This window comes from Palaemon carinicauda, chromosome 14, assembly GCF_036898095.1.
Source record: "Palaemon carinicauda isolate YSFRI2023 chromosome 14, ASM3689809v2, whole genome shotgun sequence".
In the NCBI taxonomy this organism is placed as follows: Eukaryota; Metazoa; Arthropoda; class Malacostraca; order Decapoda; family Palaemonidae; genus Palaemon; species Palaemon carinicauda.
In genome coordinates this window covers 2,905,014-2,926,005 of record NC_090738.1, presented here as the reverse complement: position 1 = coordinate 2,926,005, position 20,992 = coordinate 2,905,014, and the positions used below count along the sequence as shown (strand labels likewise).

At 44.7% G+C, this 20,992-nt stretch overlaps 1 protein-coding gene across 1 annotated transcript in view; it reads right to left on the bottom strand.

Annotated features, from left to right (window-relative positions):
• The window catches only part of LOC137653400 (DNA helicase MCM9-like), a 524,132-nt gene that overhangs the window by 398,546 nt on the left and 104,594 nt on the right, over positions 1–20,992 (bottom strand). The gene's annotated exons all lie outside the window — the stretch shown is intronic.

The following is a 20,992-nucleotide window of genomic DNA, read 5'->3' as shown; positions in this document are numbered from 1 at the left end:
ACAACAAAAAAGCGGGTTACAACACAGGCGTGCTAAAAGGAGTTGGGTTCTGAGTGGATGCAGAGTTGGTGGTGCCGAGTGAGGTTGAACGGCTCTCCTCTATTGGGGTCTTTGTCGTGGATGAATCTAAATAGTGCGGGACCTCTGGATTATACGCCCAATTTTATACCGACACCAATAGGTGAGCGAGCTAGTTAACCTAGCACTCCTTTACATTTTTTCTCTGGTATATTTAGCAGTAAATTACCTAAGAATAAGTGCTAAATGGAGCTTATTCACTGGGCGGCACAGGTTCGAGCCCAGAAATGTTATTATTCAGAATAAGGAATAAAAAAAGTAATGCTCGTACTTAACTTTATTTATATGGGTTTGGGGCGAAATAAGACGCAAATATCAATCAGTTATTTATTGGCAATCAATAAATAGTAATTCAGCATACATTTCATAATAACAAAAATTGCAAGTGAATAATAATAAACATAGAAAATGAAGGCCAGACCAGAAATACTTGTTTCATCTGAAAGGAAACGATCGTTAATGGCCCTCAATTGAAAATTCAATCATTTTCTATCACATTTCTGTGAATGACTGTATTTTTACAGTGGAAAAACACACGGCACAAGTGTTAAGTCTATGTTTCTTCACCTTTAGTCACTGGAACAGTCCATAATGTCACCCTGGTGACACTTCACTTACCATGTTGCACTGTAAGGTGTTAACATGTACACCCTATGCAATATAGTCTCAATCAATTCACTGTTACTCGCAGCACTAAGCGACAGATTTCAGTACACTACCTGCCGCCGCCACGTATCTTTTTAATTCTTGCACTTGCTACGCGTAGTGTTTGAAAACACTCTGGATGACTTCCATCCAGTAAACGAGCGAAGCCGCTCGAAATCCATGTATTGGAAAAAATTCAATGACGAAGCAATTTTCCTAAAATCGTGACCTGTGGGTGTACTGTCAGGATCCACTCTGCGAATGAAGTAGGTGATCTTCGCCCTTAGTTGTTTCAGGGACAAGTTTGAGCCCGATGTTACTCCTTTAAAGAGCTGTCCTCCCCTGAAGTCTGAAGTTCTACGAAGATAGACCTTTAGACACTCTACTGGACACAGCGAGACATCTTCCTTCAGAGGGCAGATTCTCCAGGGACCCCACCTCCTGGTAGGTAGCTCGTTCTTGGCGAGAAACGTTGAGTCAGGAAAGAGATTCAATTCTCCCACTTCTGTGAACTGAATATGGCCCTCTTCCCAAGAAAGGGCCACTATCTCACTAACTCTAGCCCCTGAGGCTAGAGCAAACAAGAATATAACCTTTTGAGTCAAATCTTTCAGAGAGCAGTTCTCGTTGTCCAACACTGAGGCAGAGTGTAGAACCTTATCCAAGGACCATGAGATAGGCTTTGGAGGTGCTGCAGGCCTAAGCCTAGCACAGGCCTTTGGAATCTTGTTAAAGATTTCATTAGAGAAGTCTACTTGGAAAGCGTGAAGCAAAGGTCTAGTCAAGGCAGATTTACACGTAGTTATTGTGTTGGCTGCTAAACCTTGTTCATGAAGATGAATAAAGAAGGATAGACAGATATCTGTTGAGATCTCTTTTGGTTTTCTTGCCTAAACAAAAGCAACCCACTTCTTCCAAGAAAACTCATATTGCCTTCTGGTAGATTTAGACTTATATTCCTCTAAGAGGTCTATACTTTCTTTCGAGATCCCAAACCTTTTCTTTACTGCTAAAGAGAGAAAATTATGAGATGAAGGTCTTGGGTTTTCTGTAATGAAGCGAAGACAGTTGACTTTTGTACTTGTTGAATCAGAACTGGGTTTGGCAGAGGAACCAGCCTCAGCTGCAATTCCAATACTAGAGGGAACCAGTTGCTCTTGAGCCACTTGGGAGCCACTAGGGCTGCTGTTCCTTGAAAAGATCTCAGCTTGTTGAGGACCTTCAGCAGCAGGTTGGTTGGAGGGAACAGATAAATCCTGGTCCATCTGTTCCAGTCGAGGGACATGGCGTCCACCGCTTCTGCTAGAGGGTCCTCGTATGGGGCCACATAACAAGGTAGTTTCTTGTTGTCGCTTGTCGCGAAGAGATTGATCTGCAGTTCTGGGACTTAATGAAAGATGAAGGAGAATGATCCTGCATCTAGGGACCATTCTGACTCTATCGGCGTTAGCCTGGATAGAGCGTCCGCTGTCACATTGCGGAACCCTTGAAGGTGAACTGCTGATAAGTGTCATCTCTTCTTTTCCGGCAACCGGAAGATGGCCAACATCACTTGGTTGAGTTGAGGTGACCTCGAACCTTGACGATTCAAACATCTCATTACCACCTCGCTGTCCAGAATCAGTCTTATGTGGACTGAAGGGCGAGGGGACAATTTCTTCAGTGTGAGGAAGACTGCCAGGGCCTCAAAATGTTGATGCTGAAGGTCTTGAATAGAGAGGACCAAGTCCCCTGGACTTTCCGTTGGTGAAAGTGACCTCCCCATCCTTCCTTTGATGCGTCCGTGTGGATGATGACCGAGGGTGGAGGCGGTTGCAGAGGCACCGACCTCTTCAGGTTCTTGGCCTTCGACCATGGCTTGAGAAGTGATCGTAGCCGGATCGGTATCGGTCTTATTAGATCTCTTCGGGCGTTTGATGCGTATCTTCTCCAGACTCCTGATGCAACTTTTAGCTGCGCTCTTAGCACTGCGACTGTCACTGATGCAAACTGAAGGGAGCCCAGTACTCTCTCCTGTTGGCGTCTTGATATCCTGTCGGATTTCAGTACTCACTTGACACATCCCGCTCTCTCTCTCTTCTTCTTTAATGGAATGGAGAGGCGATGTGACTGAAGGTTCCAATGTATTCCTAGCCATTGAAACTTCTGAGCTGGAGATGGTTGAGACTTTTTGATGTTGATCTTGAATCCCAGATGTTCCAGGAACTGGATCACTTTCTTGGATGCTTGCATGCATTCCATCTCGAATGCTGCCCACACCAGCCAATCGTCCATGTAGGCCATCACCTGGACACCTTCTAGGCGTAGTTGTTGAACGACTGCATCTGCAAGCTTCGTAAAGATCCTTGGAGCTATGTTTAGTCCAAAACCCATGGCTCTGAAGGCGTACTTTCTTTTCTGTAGCCTGAATCCTAGGTAGGAGGAGAGTTGGCGATTGATCGGAATGTTCCAATAGGCATCTACCATGTCTATGGAGACTGTATATGCCCTTTTCGGCAATAGGGTCCTTATGTGTTGAAGGGTCAGCATCCTGAACTTGTCGTTTTCTATGAAGCTGTTGAGTGGCGACAAGTCCAGAATGACTCTGAGTTTGTCTGAGTCCTTCTTGGAAACACAAAACAGCCTTCCTTGGAATTTGATGGACTTTGCCCTCCTTATCACCCGTTTGCTCAAGAGTTCTTGGGTATATTCTTCCAGAACGGGGGTGGAGTGTTGGAAGAATTGAGGATATGAAGGTGGAGCTGTCTTCCAGCTCCAACTAGTCCGTTCTTGATCAGGCTGTGGGCCCAGGGATCGAAGGTCCAGCAATCCTGGAATAGTCGGAGTCTTCCTCCTACCGGAAGCATCTCATTGCTTCTAATGTGCGGAGGACTTGCCTCCTTAACCGCGTCCTCCCCTACCCCCTCTTCCTCTTGAGGGACGTCTAGAGGAACCTCTGCCTGACACTCTATCTTTAGGGCGAAAGGTAGTGGTCTGCCTCTCACAGGCGGGAGTGAAGGCTGGTGACTGAGTCACCACCTGCTGGGGTACTATCTGTTAGGTGGGTTGGGGTTGTGCCACCATCTGGGGCACCGCGGTCATGGGAAGTAGTTGTCTTGCAGGATGAGAGGGCATCCTTGGCCTCTTTGTCTTCCTTTTTGGTTGGGGACCCTCATCCGGAGAAGACTTCCTCTTAGCCGACATACACCACTTTTGGAGAAGATTCGTGTTCTCCGTGGCAGTCTTGTCGACTATTTCTTTGACCACTTTACTTAGGAAGAGGTCCTTTCCCCAGATATTGGAAGATATCAGCTTCCTGGGTTCATGCTTCACCGCAGCCGAAGCAAACACGAACTCCCTGCAAGCTCTTCTGGCCTTAACAAAACCATAGAAGTCCTTGACCAGGGTTGCCAAGTGTGTCTTGCCCACGACCATAAACATATCTGCGGATCTATGTTCGCTTGCCATTGCTTCCAAGGTAGTCTGGAGGGACAGATAGGCAGCAAGCCTTTCCTTCGTCTCCTGCTCTCTGCGCAGGAGAAAGTCAGACAACTTAGGGAGGTTTTCACTGAACTGGCGTCCAGCAATATCCGCCTCCAACTTCCCGACTGAGAAGGTAAGCTGCATTTCCTTTCAGTCCTTGTGATCTGTAGGCAGAGCTAGGGATAAGGGCCTACACTCCTCAAGTGTAGGGCAAGGTTTCCCAGCTTCCACTGCCTTCATCACAGCCTTGAACCCTTTTTCCGCAAAGGGAAAGGCCATTGTAGCTGGAGAAAGAAAGGAAGGGTGTTTCTTACTCAGGGTTGGCACCTTAGAGTTAGTGAAGCCCCTGTCCTTCAGACTGCTAGCCAATAAAGCTTGAGCCTTTGCATGGTCAAGCACTATGACCTCCTTCAGCTCTGTCACCTCTTTGGACACGGGTTCTGCCTTTGGACAGACGAAGCAGTCTGGATAAGACTCAAAGCTGGGCCAAAATTCATTATAATAGTAATAGCGTTGAAAAATTATATAAATATACACATAAAAAATTTAGGGCAAGGCATGCAACATAATAAATAAATCACAAAGGACACACCTGATGACTTATAAAATAAAATTGCCGCCTAGAAACGAAGGTCGGCAAGCCATAACGATACGTAACTGATATCGGCCCTAAAAATGAACCACGAGGGTTCTAAACGCTAAATAATGAATATCCACAATAACAAATAACATTTAATTAATAATAAAAATAATACACATAGTAACACCGCGATTGAAACTAAAAGCTCTCAAAACAGGAGTACCAACTGTAAGCGGAATCAAGCAAGATCGATATGAACGAAGAGAATAAACTCCTATAATTTAAATATTAAACGATCTAGAATGCTCAAAACACAGCAAAACATAGCTTGGTACTTAACTTAGACGGTGTCTCCTGGGAAACCGACGAAGAAGCCATAATCCAGTGGAAAATAAGCGAAATACGAGAGCACAACAAAAAAGCGGGTTACAACACAGGCGTGCTAAAAGGAGTTGGGTTCTGAGTGGATGCAGAGTTGGTGGTGCCGAGTGAGGTTGAACGGCTCTCCTCTATTGGGGTCTTTGTCGTGGATGAATCTAAATAGTGCGGGACCTCTGGATTATACGCCCAATTTTATACCGACACCAATAGGTGAGCGAGCTAGTTAACCTAGCACTCCTTTACATTTTTTCTCTGGTATATTTAGCAGTAAATTACCTAAGAATAAGTGCTAAATGGAGCTTATTCACTGGGCGGCACAGGTTCGAGCCCAGAAATGTTATTATTCAGAATAAGGAATAAAAAAAGTAATGCTCGTACTTAACTTTATTTATATGGGTTTGGGGCGAAATAAGACGCAAATATCAATCAGTTATTTATTGGCAATCAATAAATAGTAATTCAGCATACATTTCATAATAACAAAAATGCAAGTGAATAATAATAAACATAGAAAATGAAGGCCAGACCAGAAATACTTGTTTCATCTGAAAGGAAACGATCGTTAATGGCACTCAATTGAAAATTCAATCATTTTCTATCACATTTCTGTGAATGACTGTATTTTTACAGTGGAAAAACACACGGCACAAGTGTTAAGTCTATGTTTCTTCACCTTTAGTCACTGGAACAGTCCATAATGTCACCCTGGTGACACTTCACTTACCATGTTGCACTGTAAGGTGTTAACATGTACACCCTATGCAATATAGTCTCAATCAATTCACTGTTACTCGCAGCACTAAGCGACAGATTTCAGTACACTACCTGCCGCCGCCACGTATCTTTTTAATTCTTGCACTTGCTACGCGTAGTGTTTGAAAACACTCTGGATGACTTCCATCCAGTAAACGAGCGAAGCCGCTCGAAATCCATGTATTGGAAAAAATTCAATGACGAAGCAATTTTCCTAAAATCGTGACCTGTGGGTGTACTGTCAGGATCCACTCTGCGAATGAAGTAGGTGATCTTCGCCCTTAGTTGTTTCAGGGACAAGTTTGAGCCCGATGTTACTCCTTTAAAGAGCTGTCCTCCCCTGAAGTCTGAAGTTCTACGAAGATAGACCTTTAGACACTCTACTGGACACAGCGAGACATCTTCCTTCAGAGGGCAGATTCTCCAGGGACCCCACCTCCTGGTAGGTAGCTCGTTCTTGGCGAGAAACGTTGAGTCAGGAAAGAGATTCAATTCTCCCACTTCTGTGAACTGAATATGGCCCTCTTCCCAAGAAAGGGCCACTATCTCACTAACTCTAGCCCCTGAGGCTAGAGCAAACAAGAATATAACCTTTTGAGTCAAATCTTTCAGAGAGCAGTTCTCGTTGTCCAACACTGAGGCAGAGTGTAGAACCTTATCCAAGGACCATGAGATAGGCTTTGGAGGTGCTGCAGGCCTAAGCCTAGCACAGGCCTTTGGAATCTTGTTAAAGATTTCATTAGAGAAGTCTACTTGGAAAGCGTGAAGCAAAGGTCTAGTCAAGGCAGATTTACACGTAGTTATTGTGTTGGCTGCTAAACCTTGTTCATGAAGATGAATAAAGAAGGATAGACAGATATCTGTTGAGATCTCTTTTGGTTTTCTTGCCTAAACAAAAGCAACCCACTTCTTCCAAGAAAACTCATATTGCCTTCTGGTAGATTTAGACTTATATTCCTCTAAGAGGTCTATACTTTCTTTCGAGATCCCAAACCTTTTCTTTACTGCTAAAGAGAGAAAATTATGAGATGAAGGTCTTGGGTTTTCTGTAATGAAGCGAAGACAGTTGACTTTTGTACTTGTTGAATCAGAACTGGGTTTGGCAGAGGAACCAGCCTCAGCTGCAATTCCAATACTAGAGGGAACCAGTTGCTCTTGAGCCACTTGGGAGCCACTAGGGCTGCTGTTCCTTGAAAAGATCTCAGCTTGTTGAGGACCTTCAGCAGCAGGTTGGTTGGAGGGAACAGATAAATCCTGGTCCATCTGTTCCAGTCGAGGGACATGGCGTCCACCGCTTCTGCTAGAGGGTCCTCGTATGGGGCCACATAACAAGGTAGTTTCTTGTTGTCGCTTGTCGCGAAGAGATTGATCTGCAGTTCTGGGACTTAATGAAAGATGAAGGAGAATGATCCTGCATCTAGGGACCATTCTGACTCTATCGGCGTTAGCCTGGATAGAGCGTCCGCTGTCACATTGCGGAACCCTTGAAGGTGAACTGCTGATAAGTGTCATCTCTTCTTTTCCGGCAACCGGAAGATGGCCAACATCACTTGGTTGAGTTGAGGTGACCTCGAACCTTGACGATTCAAACATCTCATTACCACCTCGCTGTCCAGAATCAGTCTTATGTGGACTGAAGGGCGAGGGGACAATTTCTTCAGTGTGAGGAAGACTGCCAGGGCCTCAAAATGTTGATGCTGAAGGTCTTGAATAGAGAGGACCAAGTCCCCTGGACTTTCCGTTGGTGAAAGTGACCTCCCCATCCTTCCTTTGATGCGTCCGTGTGGATGATGACCGAGGGTGGAGGCGGTTGCAGAGGCACCGACCTCTTCAGGTTCTTGGCCTTCGACCATGGCTTGAGAAGTGATCGTAGCCGGATCGGTATCGGTCTTATTAGATCTCTTCGGGCGTTTGATGCGTATCTTCTCCAGACTCCTGATGCAACTTTTAGCTGCGCTCTTAGCACTGCGACTGTCACTGATGCAAACTGAAGGGAGCCCAGTACTCTCTCCTGTTGGCGTCTTGATATCCTGTCGGATTTCAGTACTCACTTGACACATCCCGCTCTCTCTCTCTTCTTCTTTAATGGAATGGAGAGGCGATGTGACTGAAGGTTCCAATGTATTCCTAGCCATTGAAACTTCTGAGCTGGAGATGGTTGAGACTTTTTGATGTTGATCTTGAATCCCAGATGTTCCAGGAACTGGATCACTTTCTTGGATGCTTGCATGCATTCCATCTCGAATGCTGCCCACACCAGCCAATCGTCCATGTAGGCCATCACCTGGACACCTTCTAGGCGTAGTTGTTGAACGACTGCATCTGCAAGCTTCGTAAAGATCCTTGGAGCTATGTTTAGTCCAAAACCCATGGCTCTGAAGGCGTACTTTCTTTTCTGTAGCCTGAATCCTAGGTAGGAGGAGAGTTGGCGATTGATCGGAATGTTCCAATAGGCATCTACCATGTCTATGGAGACTGTATATGCCCTTTTCGGCAATAGGGTCCTTATGTGTTGAAGGGTCAGCATCCTGAACTTGTCGTTTTCTATGAAGCTGTTGAGTGGCGACAAGTCCAGAATGACTCTGAGTTTGTCTGAGTCCTTCTTGGAAACACAAAACAGCCTTCCTTGGAATTTGATGGACTTTGCCCTCCTTATCACCCGTTTGCTCAAGAGTTCTTGGGTATATTCTTCCAGAACGGGGGTGGAGTGTTGGAAGAATTGAGGATATGAAGGTGGAGCTGTCTTCCAGCTCCAACTAGTCCGTTCTTGATCAGGCTGTGGGCCCAGGGATCGAAGGTCCAGCAATCCTGGAATAGTCGGAGTCTTCCTCCTACCGGAAGCATCTCATTGCTTCTAATGTGCGGAGGACTTGCCTCCTTAACCGCGTCCTCCCCTACCCCCTCTTCCTCTTGAGGGACGTCTAGAGGAACCTCTGCCTGACACTCTATCTTTAGGGCGAAAGGTAGTGGTCTGCCTCTCACAGGCGGGAGTGAAGGCTGGTGACTGAGTCACCACCTGCTGGGGTACTATCTGTTAGGTGGGTTGGGGTTGTGCCACCATCTGGGGCACCGCGGTCATGGGAAGTAGTTGTCTTGCAGGATGAGAGGGCATCCTTGGCCTCTTTGTCTTCCTTTTTGGTTGGGGACCCTCATCCGGAGAAGACTTCCTCTTAGCCGACATACACCACTTTTGGAGAAGATTCGTGTTCTCCGTGGCAGTCTTGTCGACTATTTCTTTGACCACTTTACTTAGGAAGAGGTCCTTTCCCCAGATATTGGAAGATATCAGCTTCCTGGGTTCATGCTTCACCGCAGCCGAAGCAAACACGAACTCCCTGCAAGCTCTTCTGGCCTTAACAAAACCATAGAAGTCCTTGACCAGGGTTGCCAAGTGTGTCTTGCCCACGACCATAAACATATCTGCGGATCTATGTTCGCTTGCCATTGCTTCCAAGGTAGTCTGGAGGGACAGATAGGCAGCAAGCCTTTCCTTCGTCTCCTGCTCTCTGCGCAGGAGAAAGTCAGACAACTTAGGGAGGTTTTCACTGAACTGGCGTCCAGCAATATCCGCCTCCAACTTCCCGACTGAGAAGGTAAGCTGCATTTCCTTTCAGTCCTTGTGATCTGTAGGCAGAGCTAGGGATAAGGGCCTACACTCCTCAAGTGTAGGGCAAGGTTTCCCAGCTTCCACTGCCTTCATCACAGCCTTGAACCCTTTTTCCGCAAAGGGAAAGGCCATTGTAGCTGGAGAAAGAAAGGAAGGGTGTTTCTTACTCAGGGTTGGCACCTTAGAGTTAGTGAAGCCCCTGTCCTTCAGACTGCTAGCCAATAAAGCTTGAGCCTTTGCATGGTCAAGCACTATGACCTCCTTCAGCTCTGTCACCTCTTTGGACACGGGTTCTGCCTTTGGACAGACGAAGCAGTCTGGATAAGACTCAAAGCTGGGCCAAAATTCATTATAATAGTAATAGCGTTGAAAAATTATATAAATATACACATAAAAAATTTAGGGCAAGGCATGCAACATAATAAATAAATCACAAAGGACACACCTGATGACTTATAAAATAAAATTGCCGCCTAGAAACGAAGGTCGGCAAGCCATAACGATACGTAACTGATATCGGCCCTAAAAATGAACCACGAGGGTTCTAAACGCTAAATAATGAATATCCACAATAACAAATAACATTTAATTAATAATAAAAATAATACACACAGTAACACCGCGATTGAAACTAAAAGCTCTCAAAACAGGAGTACCAACTGTAAGCGGAATCAAGCAAGATCGATATGAACGAAGAGAATAAACTCCTATAATTTAAATATTAAACGATCTAGAATGCTCAAAACACAGCAAAACATAGCTTGGTACTTAACTTAGACGGTGTCTCCTGGGAAACCGACGAAGAAGCCATAATCCAGTGGAAAATAAGCGAAATACGAGAGCACAACAAAAAAGCGGGTTACAACACAGGCGTGCTAAAAGGAGTTGGGTTCTGAGTGGATGCAGAGTTGGTGGTGCCGAGTGAGGTTGAACGGCTCTCCTCTATTGGGGTCTTTGTCGTGGATGAATCTAAATAGTGCGGGACCTCTGGATTATACGCCCAATTTTATACCGACACCAATAGGTGAGCGAGCTAGTTAACCTAGCACTCCTTTACATTTTTTCTCTGGTATATTTAGCAGTAAATTACCTAAGAATAAGTGCTAAATGGAGCTTATTCACTGGGCGGCACAGGTTCGAGCCCAGAAATGTTATTATTCAGAATAAGGAATAAAAAAAGTAATGCTCGTACTTAACTTTATTTATATGGGTTTGGGGCGAAATAAGACGCAAATATCAATCAGTTATTTATTGGCAATCAATAAATAGTAATTCAGCATACATTTCATAATAACAAAAATGCAAGTGAATAATAATAAACATAGAAAATGAAGGCCAGACCAGAAATACTTGTTTCATCTGAAAGGAAACGATCGTTAATGGCACTCAATTGAAAATTCAATCATTTTCTATCACATTTCTGTGAATGACTGTATTTTTACAGTGGAAAAACACACGGCACAAGTGTTAAGTCTATGTTTCTTCACCTTTAGTCACTGGAACAGTCCATAATGTCACCCTGGTGACACTTCACTTACCATGTTGCACTGTAAGGTGTTAACATGTACACCCTATGCAATATAGTCTCAATCAATTCACTGTTACTCGCAGCACTAAGCGACAGATTTCAGTACACTACCTGCCGCCGCCACGTATCTTTTTAATTCTTGCACTTGCTACGCGTAGTGTTTGAAAACACTCTGGATGACTTCCATCCAGTAAACGAGCGAAGCCGCTCGAAATCCATGTATTGGAAAAAATTCAATGACGAAGCAATTTTCCTAAAATCGTGACCTGTGGGTGTACTGTCAGGATCCACTCTGCGAATGAAGTAGGTGATCTTCGCCCTTAGTTGTTTCAGGGACAAGTTTGAGCCCGATGTTACTCCTTTAAAGAGCTGTCCTCCCCTGAAGTCTGAAGTTCTACGAAGATAGACCTTTAGACACTCTACTGGACACAGCGAGACATCTTCCTTCAGAGGGCAGATTCTCCAGGGACCCCACCTCCTGGTAGGTAGCTCGTTCTTGGCGAGAAACGTTGAGTCAGGAAAGAGATTCAATTCTCCCACTTCTGTGAACTGAATATGGCCCTCTTCCCAAGAAAGGGCCACTATCTCACTAACTCTAGCCCCTGAGGCTAGAGCAAACAAGAATATAACCTTTTGAGTCAAATCTTTCAGAGAGCAGTTCTCGTTGTCCAACACTGAGGCAGAGTGTAGAACCTTATCCAAGGACCATGAGATAGGCTTTGGAGGTGCTGCAGGCCTAAGCCTAGCACAGGCCTTTGGAATCTTGTTAAAGATTTCATTAGAGAAGTCTACTTGGAAAGCGTGAAGCAAAGGTCTAGTCAAGGCAGATTTACACGTAGTTATTGTGTTGGCTGCTAAACCTTGTTCATGAAGATGAATAAAGAAGGATAGACAGATATCTGTTGAGATCTCTTTTGGTTTTCTTGCCTAAACAAAAGCAACCCACTTCTTCCAAGAAAACTCATATTGCCTTCTGGTAGATTTAGACTTATATTCCTCTAAGAGGTCTATACTTTCTTTCGAGATCCCAAACCTTTTCTTTACTGCTAAAGAGAGAAAATTATGAGATGAAGGTCTTGGGTTTTCTGTAATGAAGCGAAGACAGTTGACTTTTGTACTTGTTGAATCAGAACTGGGTTTGGCAGAGGAACCAGCCTCAGCTGCAATTCCAATACTAGAGGGAACCAGTTGCTCTTGAGCCACTTGGGAGCCACTAGGGCTGCTGTTCCTTGAAAAGATCTCAGCTTGTTGAGGACCTTCAGCAGCAGGTTGGTTGGAGGGAACAGATAAATCCTGGTCCATCTGTTCCAGTCGAGGGACATGGCGTCCACCGCTTCTGCTAGAGGGTCCTCGTATGGGGCCACATAACAAGGTAGTTTCTTGTTGTCGCTTGTCGCGAAGAGATTGATCTGCAGTTCTGGGACTTAATGAAAGATGAAGGAGAATGATCCTGCATCTAGGGACCATTCTGACTCTATCGGCGTTAGCCTGGATAGAGCGTCCGCTGTCACATTGCGGAACCCTTGAAGGTGAACTGCTGATAAGTGTCATCTCTTCTTTTCCGGCAACCGGAAGATGGCCAACATCACTTGGTTGAGTTGAGGTGACCTCGAACCTTGACGATTCAAACATCTCATTACCACCTCGCTGTCCAGAATCAGTCTTATGTGGACTGAAGGGCGAGGGGACAATTTCTTCAGTGTGAGGAAGACTGCCAGGGCCTCAAAATGTTGATGCTGAAGGTCTTGAATAGAGAGGACCAAGTCCCCTGGACTTTCCGTTGGTGAAAGTGACCTCCCCATCCTTCCTTTGATGCGTCCGTGTGGATGATGACCGAGGGTGGAGGCGGTTGCAGAGGCACCGACCTCTTCAGGTTCTTGGCCTTCGACCATGGCTTGAGAAGTGATCGTAGCCGGATCGGTATCGGTCTTATTAGATCTCTTCGGGCGTTTGATGCGTATCTTCTCCAGACTCCTGATGCAACTTTTAGCTGCGCTCTTAGCACTGCGACTGTCACTGATGCAAACTGAAGGGAGCCCAGTACTCTCTCCTGTTGGCGTCTTGATATCCTGTCGGATTTCAGTACTCACTTGACACATCCCGCTCTCTCTCTCTTCTTCTTTAATGGAATGGAGAGGCGATGTGACTGAAGGTTCCAATGTATTCCTAGCCATTGAAACTTCTGAGCTGGAGATGGTTGAGACTTTTTGATGTTGATCTTGAATCCCAGATGTTCCAGGAACTGGATCACTTTCTTGGATGCTTGCATGCATTCCATCTCGAATGCTGCCCACACCAGCCAATCGTCCATGTAGGCCATCACCTGGACACCTTCTAGGCGTAGTTGTTGAACGACTGCATCTGCAAGCTTCGTAAAGATCCTTGGAGCTATGTTTAGTCCAAAACCCATGGCTCTGAAGGCGTACTTTCTTTTCTGTAGCCTGAATCCTAGGTAGGAGGAGAGTTGGCGATTGATCGGAATGTTCCAATAGGCATCTACCATGTCTATGGAGACTGTATATGCCCTTTTCGGCAATAGGGTCCTTATGTGTTGAAGGGTCAGCATCCTGAACTTGTCGTTTTCTATGAAGCTGTTGAGTGGCGACAAGTCCAGAATGACTCTGAGTTTGTCTGAGTCCTTCTTGGAAACACAAAACAGCCTTCCTTGGAATTTGATGGACTTTGCCCTCCTTATCACCCGTTTGCTCAAGAGTTCTTGGGTATATTCTTCCAGAACGGGGGTGGAGTGTTGGAAGAATTGAGGATATGAAGGTGGAGCTGTCTTCCAGCTCCAACTAGTCCGTTCTTGATCAGGCTGTGGGCCCAGGGATCGAAGGTCCAGCAATCCTGGAATAGTCGGAGTCTTCCTCCTACCGGAAGCATCTCATTGCTTCTAATGTGCGGAGGACTTGCCTCCTTAACCGCGTCCTCCCCTACCCCCTCTTCCTCTTGAGGGACGTCTAGAGGAACCTCTGCCTGACACTCTATCTTTAGGGCGAAAGGTAGTGGTCTGCCTCTCACAGGCGGGAGTGAAGGCTGGTGACTGAGTCACCACCTGCTGGGGTACTATCTGTTAGGTGGGTTGGGGTTGTGCCACCATCTGGGGCACCGCGGTCATGGGAAGTAGTTGTCTTGCAGGATGAGAGGGCATCCTTGGCCTCTTTGTCTTCCTTTTTGGTTGGGGACCCTCATCCGGAGAAGACTTCCTCTTAGCCGACATACACCACTTTTGGAGAAGATTCGTGTTCTCCGTGGCAGTCTTGTCGACTATTTCTTTGACCACTTTACTTAGGAAGAGGTCCTTTCCCCAGATATTGGAAGATATCAGCTTCCTGGGTTCATGCTTCACCGCAGCCGAAGCAAACACGAACTCCCTGCAAGCTCTTCTGGCCTTAACAAAACCATAGAAGTCCTTGACCAGGGTTGCCAAGTGTGTCTTGCCCACGACCATAAACATATCTGCGGATCTATGTTCGCTTGCCATTGCTTCCAAGGTAGTCTGGAGGGACAGATAGGCAGCAAGCCTTTCCTTCGTCTCCTGCTCTCTGCGCAGGAGAAAGTCAGACAACTTAGGGAGGTTTTCACTGAACTGGCGTCCAGCAATATCCGCCTCCAACTTCCCGACTGAGAAGGTAAGCTGCATTTCCTTTCAGTCCTTGTGATCTGTAGGCAGAGCTAGGGATAAGGGCCTACACTCCTCAAGTGTAGGGCAAGGTTTCCCAGCTTCCACTGCCTTCATCACAGCCTTGAACCCTTTTTCCGCAAAGGGAAAGGCCATTGTAGCTGGAGAAAGAAAGGAAGGGTGTTTCTTACTCAGGGTTGGCACCTTAGAGTTAGTGAAGCCCCTGTCCTTCAGACTGCTAGCCAATAAAGCTTGAGCCTTTGCATGGTCAAGCACTATGACCTCCTTCAGCTCTGTCACCTCTTTGGACACGGGTTCTGCCTTTGGACAGACGAAGCAGTCTGGATAAGACTCAAAGCTGGGCCAAAATTCGATGTCTTCGATAAGGACAGCTCCCAGCTTTTCTGAGATGAATATCTTCCCATTCGTGATTGGCATGTACTCTGCATGCCTCCACGGGTTTACCTCAGAGCGAGAGGGAAGATCTTTCACGTTGAGTCTCCTGTGAGACCCACGGGACGCTGCACACTGATGTATCTCCTTCCTCAATGCAGCTTCCCTTTATTCACTCTGCTTTTGGAACCTCTCTATCATAGACATAAGGGTAGACAGAGTCTTCCCTGTTTCATCAGATGGAGGAGCAGAGGACGTGGAGGGCACTGGTTCTGGGGCTGGAACCGACAAAACGGACACCGTTTCGACTTCATCCTCTTCTGTTTCAGGAGCCAATGTAGACTCCTCTTCCTGACCTTCCGCAAGAAGGTCCTTTTCGGTGTCTTCTGACACCTCTGACATCCTCTCATCTAGATAGATGTCCTTCATCGCATCAGAGACATCCGTATCTACGGAAATCTGGACGCAAGAGATCTCAGGGTGAGGCTGTGGTATGACGCTTAGGGAATAGATAGGCCCTCATCCGCTTATTCGGAAGATAAGGCCCCATGGCATTTTTCTGGAAGCCATGGATCGATCTACGCAGCTTACTCTGTGCTGCATCCCTTGACTCTGTTGTCTTGGGGTCATCAAAGGCTTTGCACACATTACATACCTGGGGGTCCCAATATTTGAGAGGTCCCTTGGTGATGGAACAGTGGGAGTGCGTCCTGCACTCCTCGTGGCCGCAAAAGTTCTTGCTCCAGACGTTGCAGAAGACACTACAGCACTTAAGATGGTCCTCCTGTAAAGAGAGGAAAACAAAATGAGTATAAGGTAGTTCATCTCACTAGAAAAACTAAATAAATATTATTAATAATATTTTTCATTTTATTTCATTGCATATAGCTTAGGATAGGTAAGCTAGAAATGAATTAGGAAAGACATATACGTGTGTTTCCTGCCCAGCCAATTGCTGTGACCTCCCTCAAGATTAAAGCCTAGGGTTATCCTCTTCAAGAAGCCCATTGGAAGAGTTCTAACCTGTAAGGATAGATAAGTGTAACTTAACACCAACTTCCAAAAGGATTAATAATGAGGGTCATTTGTAACATCATCTATCAGTGTATGGAAAGAGAATTCCTTTCCTTATATAGTATGGTCTCAACAATAGACTGCACCTGGACACACAGAGTATGTTGGAAATTTAACTACTGTATACTTTTATACCATAGTTTTCTGTTTGCAGTATGATCTATACTGCAAATATACTGGCTACTGTTTAGTCATATACGGTAGTTCTAGCCGGCACGTTGCCAGCAAGGCTAGCACCTAGGGCACATGCGCCGGCTGGGATGGTGACCGGCGGCCTGCCGGTTGCCGGCGACTTGCCGGGAATAACTATTCACCCTGCCGACCAGCTGCCGGCACACGACTATGTACTCTGAGGTTCTGACCTAAACCCAAAGCTTGCCATCTGCAGCTAAGGGAAGGGCCAGAAAAACCCTAGCCTAGTCTTGCCTGAATGACAACTCGAGGCACGACCAACTAGGGTTGTACCCTAAGGCTACACCCAGACGAAAGGAGGGATTACCCTTAAATCTCCACTGGAGGCGAGTATCGCTTTATATAATATTTCTAGGAAATATCTATCCCCGCCTGAATTGATAAAACGATACACGAGGGTAACCGGGGAACATGTATGAAAGTATACTAAAGCCACTAGGCTAGTAGCCCAGTGGCTAGTAGCCCAGTGGCTAGTAGCCCAGTGGCAGCGAGAATCGACTACCTAAATCATCGAAGCTCTCTCGTATACTATCTTAGAAGAGGAAATATTTATATGCAATCAATATATCTTTCATGTATAAATTACCTAATAGCTTCATTTAAATTCAATAACACTAGGAATGCTTATTATATCACGCATGAAAGTAAACTGAAACGCCTAGGCTACGAAGCCTAGCGTAAGCAAGGTTCGGTTACCTAAATCGCCGAAACTAATACGAATACTATCGGCATAATATAATTAACTCCTAGCAATGAAGACTAAATAGCAAATTTTATTCATCCTATTTATACCGGGAAAGTCATTCTGGCTAACTACTGTAAATAACTCATGCGTTACGAACGACAGCGCCCAAGACGCCTCCGGTTCAGGCAATAGCTCTGCCACTAAATTAACTAAATTTTGACTTAATTTTCACTGTGAGGCAGTAGCTAAATTTTATACAAATTAAAGATCAAATACTCAACTTTCCAGAGGCAGAAGAGCCTGGAGATTGCATGATAAATCCAAAATATCGAGAGCTACCGGGAAAATCACCGAGCGAGTTCGCTACAGAAAAAGGAATAAAGATGGCGGCGACGATGGCGCCATCTAGATACTCAAATAGTAACGGAGGAAGGGAACCTTAATAATGGCTCCTCTTTTATTTTTGCCACTTTCCCCCTCGAAGCGTAAACGCTATGTGGGGGGGAAGATTGCTATGTGGCGTGTCAAGAATACGTCCCCTGATATTATGCGATATCCTTAAAGGAAACTTTAAGGATATTCGTGCCAGGGGTTAGAATTCTGGAGACCTTAAGTTGAATTCTCTGGGAATATCACTGTAGTCAAATATACCCTAAGAAGCTACTTAAAGGAACCTTCCATCAGGACATGGCCTGAGCCCAAAAATATATATATACCCGAAGATGTTGAATTGTCAAGGGATTCTATTTACGATACATTTGTTGTTGTATTTTTACATTTGTCTACAAATAAATACATAAAATGTATCTGTGTCTTATTCGCCCTGCATGAAATCAGATAAATGATCCAGAGCCTTTTATTTTTCCTAAAAATAATTATACTTGTCAGTATACCTCTATAAGGTCTATCTGGTAAAATCGCTAAAAAGTTCAACCTTGTTCCTACGAAATACAACCTTGACGCCTTATAGTCAGCATCGACAATTTCCCTGCAGGGGGCAAGAAGCTTCATGTTGGTTCCAAACTTAGTGGAAATGACAAATAACGGTAATGTCATATATATTAGGTCTGGGAGACCATGTAAGGAATTTAGTCAAAGTAAAGGCACTTATACAAACTCAACAGATATACATGTAGTACTTTCAAGTAATTCTCTGGTAAACTTCCATCAGGACGACATGGCTGAGCCCAAAAAAACAGATTTTGAGCAAAGCGAAAAATCTATTTTTGGGTGATATGGCCATGTCGTCCTGAAGGACCCTCCCTCCTTTCTAAAAGGAGTATACAACTATGTAACAAAGTCCCCATCCGAAACTACTCTATCTGCGGTTATCCAAGCTTAATTGTAACGAGGAATAGTCCGCTGTAGTAGGACTGGGAGGGGATCCACCGGGTAACCTTGATAACGGCTCCCCTTCAAATTCGCCACTCTTCCCCCTCAAAGCGAAAACTCTATTTGAGGTGAAGATTGCTATGTGTCGTATCAAGAAATATGTCCCCTGATATTATGCGATATTCTTAAAAGTTATATTAAGGATACTCGCGCCAGGAGTTAGAATTCTGGAAACCTGTGGTTAATTCTCTGGGAGTATCACTGTAGCCAAATATCCCTTATAAAGCTGCCTAAAGGAACCTTCCATCAGGACGACATGGCCATATCACCCAAAAATAGATTTTTCGCTTTGCTCAAAATCCCTTTAGTCTGTGCAAATCTAGGTAAAATAATAGGTTTATTATTTGTCTAAAAGATGAGTTATACAAGCAAGTCCGAGCTCGTGAATCAGTAAAATGTTTAACAACCGAAGTTAAAGGAAGTGCGTGATCAAAGACTACATCAGCATGGCCACATATCTGGGTAACTGCACAATCAAGTCGTGTATCCCAAGGATTTAACAAAATGGCAGCATAATCAGGATGCGCGTTAGGGAGGTCACACGTAGGAATGGAAGAATGGTCTGTGACGACAGAGCGCAGACCAGCATGGTGGCAAGTTCTTGCACGTCTGAGCGTATATGCATAAGCATCCTGATACGCGTGGTTGAAACACATGGAGTAGACACGCTAGTCAACACTGATAACTTTGGCCCTCCGAAACGGGTGTTTGGAAGGGGATAATGCTGTCGTACTTTGATGAATGTGCCAGTCCTTAAAAGTATCTGTCATGGATACCACTGAGGATGTCCGAACAACCTCTGAAAAAGATATTAAAGAATTCTTGTGGGGGGAAAGAGCGACGCTGCGGACTCCTGAGCATACGAAGTCACCCAGACTCGTAGGAACGAATAGGTAGAGGTAAGAACCTTTCAAAAGGGCTGCTTCGGTAGGCGGGGATATAACGGGCTCATTCCACAGATGAGGTGTTCTTGTATGAAAATGGGACACAACTTTTAGCATTTTAATATTAGAATCCTTCTAAAGAGAAAAGTTCCCTTGATGTTGAAAATCTGAAAATATTCACCAATGAGCACACTCATGGGAGGGGATAGAAATCTATTCATATATGTATAATCAATAGCTAGTGATACGAAGACTGGATCCCTAGCAGAACATGCTGGGGCCAAAGCCAAGGTGTCAGTCTCAGGTAGAGATTCATGATGGTTATGCCCTATGGGCAACAGTACAGTACAGTGGAACCTCTACATACGAATTTAATCCGTTCCAGAACCAACTTCGGATGTAGAAAATGTTCGGTTGTCGAAACGAATTTTCCCATAAGAATACATTGAAATAGGATTAATCCGTGGTTGAGCCCAAAAACCTATGATAACTTCTTAATAAACTACTACACATAATTTTCCCATGAGAATAATGAACACTAAATTAGATAATAGACATGTAAATAAGAAGAATAGACATGTAAATAAGAAGAATTAGCAAAAAATGATAAATAAGAAACGGGTTTTTAGCGTCACTTTACCTTAGAAACTCCAGCGCAGGTGTTGTTAGTCTTGCTACGCAGAGAGGAGACGGACGGGCGGCGAGAAGGTAGAGAGGTTAACTACGATAAACGTACACTACCGTAACTTATTCTAACTTACACTAAGTGAACTTTAACATAACTTAGCTTTTTTTTTTTTTTATAATTTATATTTTTTTTTACATTTTCTTTTTTTCTTTTTGATGATTAATTTTAATCACTTTCACTCTCTACACTTAAAATTGATTGAATTTTTTTCTCTTCACTCTTTGCTGTTTTCTTTGAACCACTTCCTTCCTCTTCATCACGAGTTCGCTTCGTAGTTTTTTTAAAGAAGCTATCGATAGAAAGTTGCTTGGTACAGCTTTTCAGAATGTTTCGAAAATAAGTTAGGGAAACATCATCAAACTGCGCAGCTACACGACAAACCTGCAATTTCTTTGGATGGTATTTGTCGATGAAGTCGACCACGTCTTGATATTTTCCTAACACCTCTTTTATTTGCGCGGAACTTATTGCAAGTTCACTCATACGTACGCCACGCTCATGCTTTTCAATAATTCCTTGCTTTACTTCTAAAGAAAGCATTCCCTTATTCCTTTTCTCACCACTACCACTACCACTTGCGAAACTAAGCCTTTTAGGACCCATGATTTTCGTAAAATACCGTAAAAGGATGAATGTAAAAAATCACGATTAAAACACAATTAATAGCAGAACGCACAGGGCACAACCACATAAAGCCAACGAGAACAGAGGACTGACCCAAGCCACGCTAATTGAGGGTCCCTCCGAGGTTGAAGTGCTGCCTTCTATTGGCGGAAATAAAAAACACATCAGGCGCTATGAGCACCGACTACGCATACGAGTATTGTTTACTTCGGGTGTCGAAAAAAAAATTCGGGTGTAGAGTAGGAACGTGTTCGAATTGTACTTCGCGTGTCGAAAAATTCGGATACAACCGGTACGACGAAAATTGCTACTTCGTGTGTCGAAATAAAATTCGGGTGTAGAGTCAAAAATTTGCTCGAATTTTACTTCGGATGTTGGAAAATTCGGATGTAGATACGTTCGTG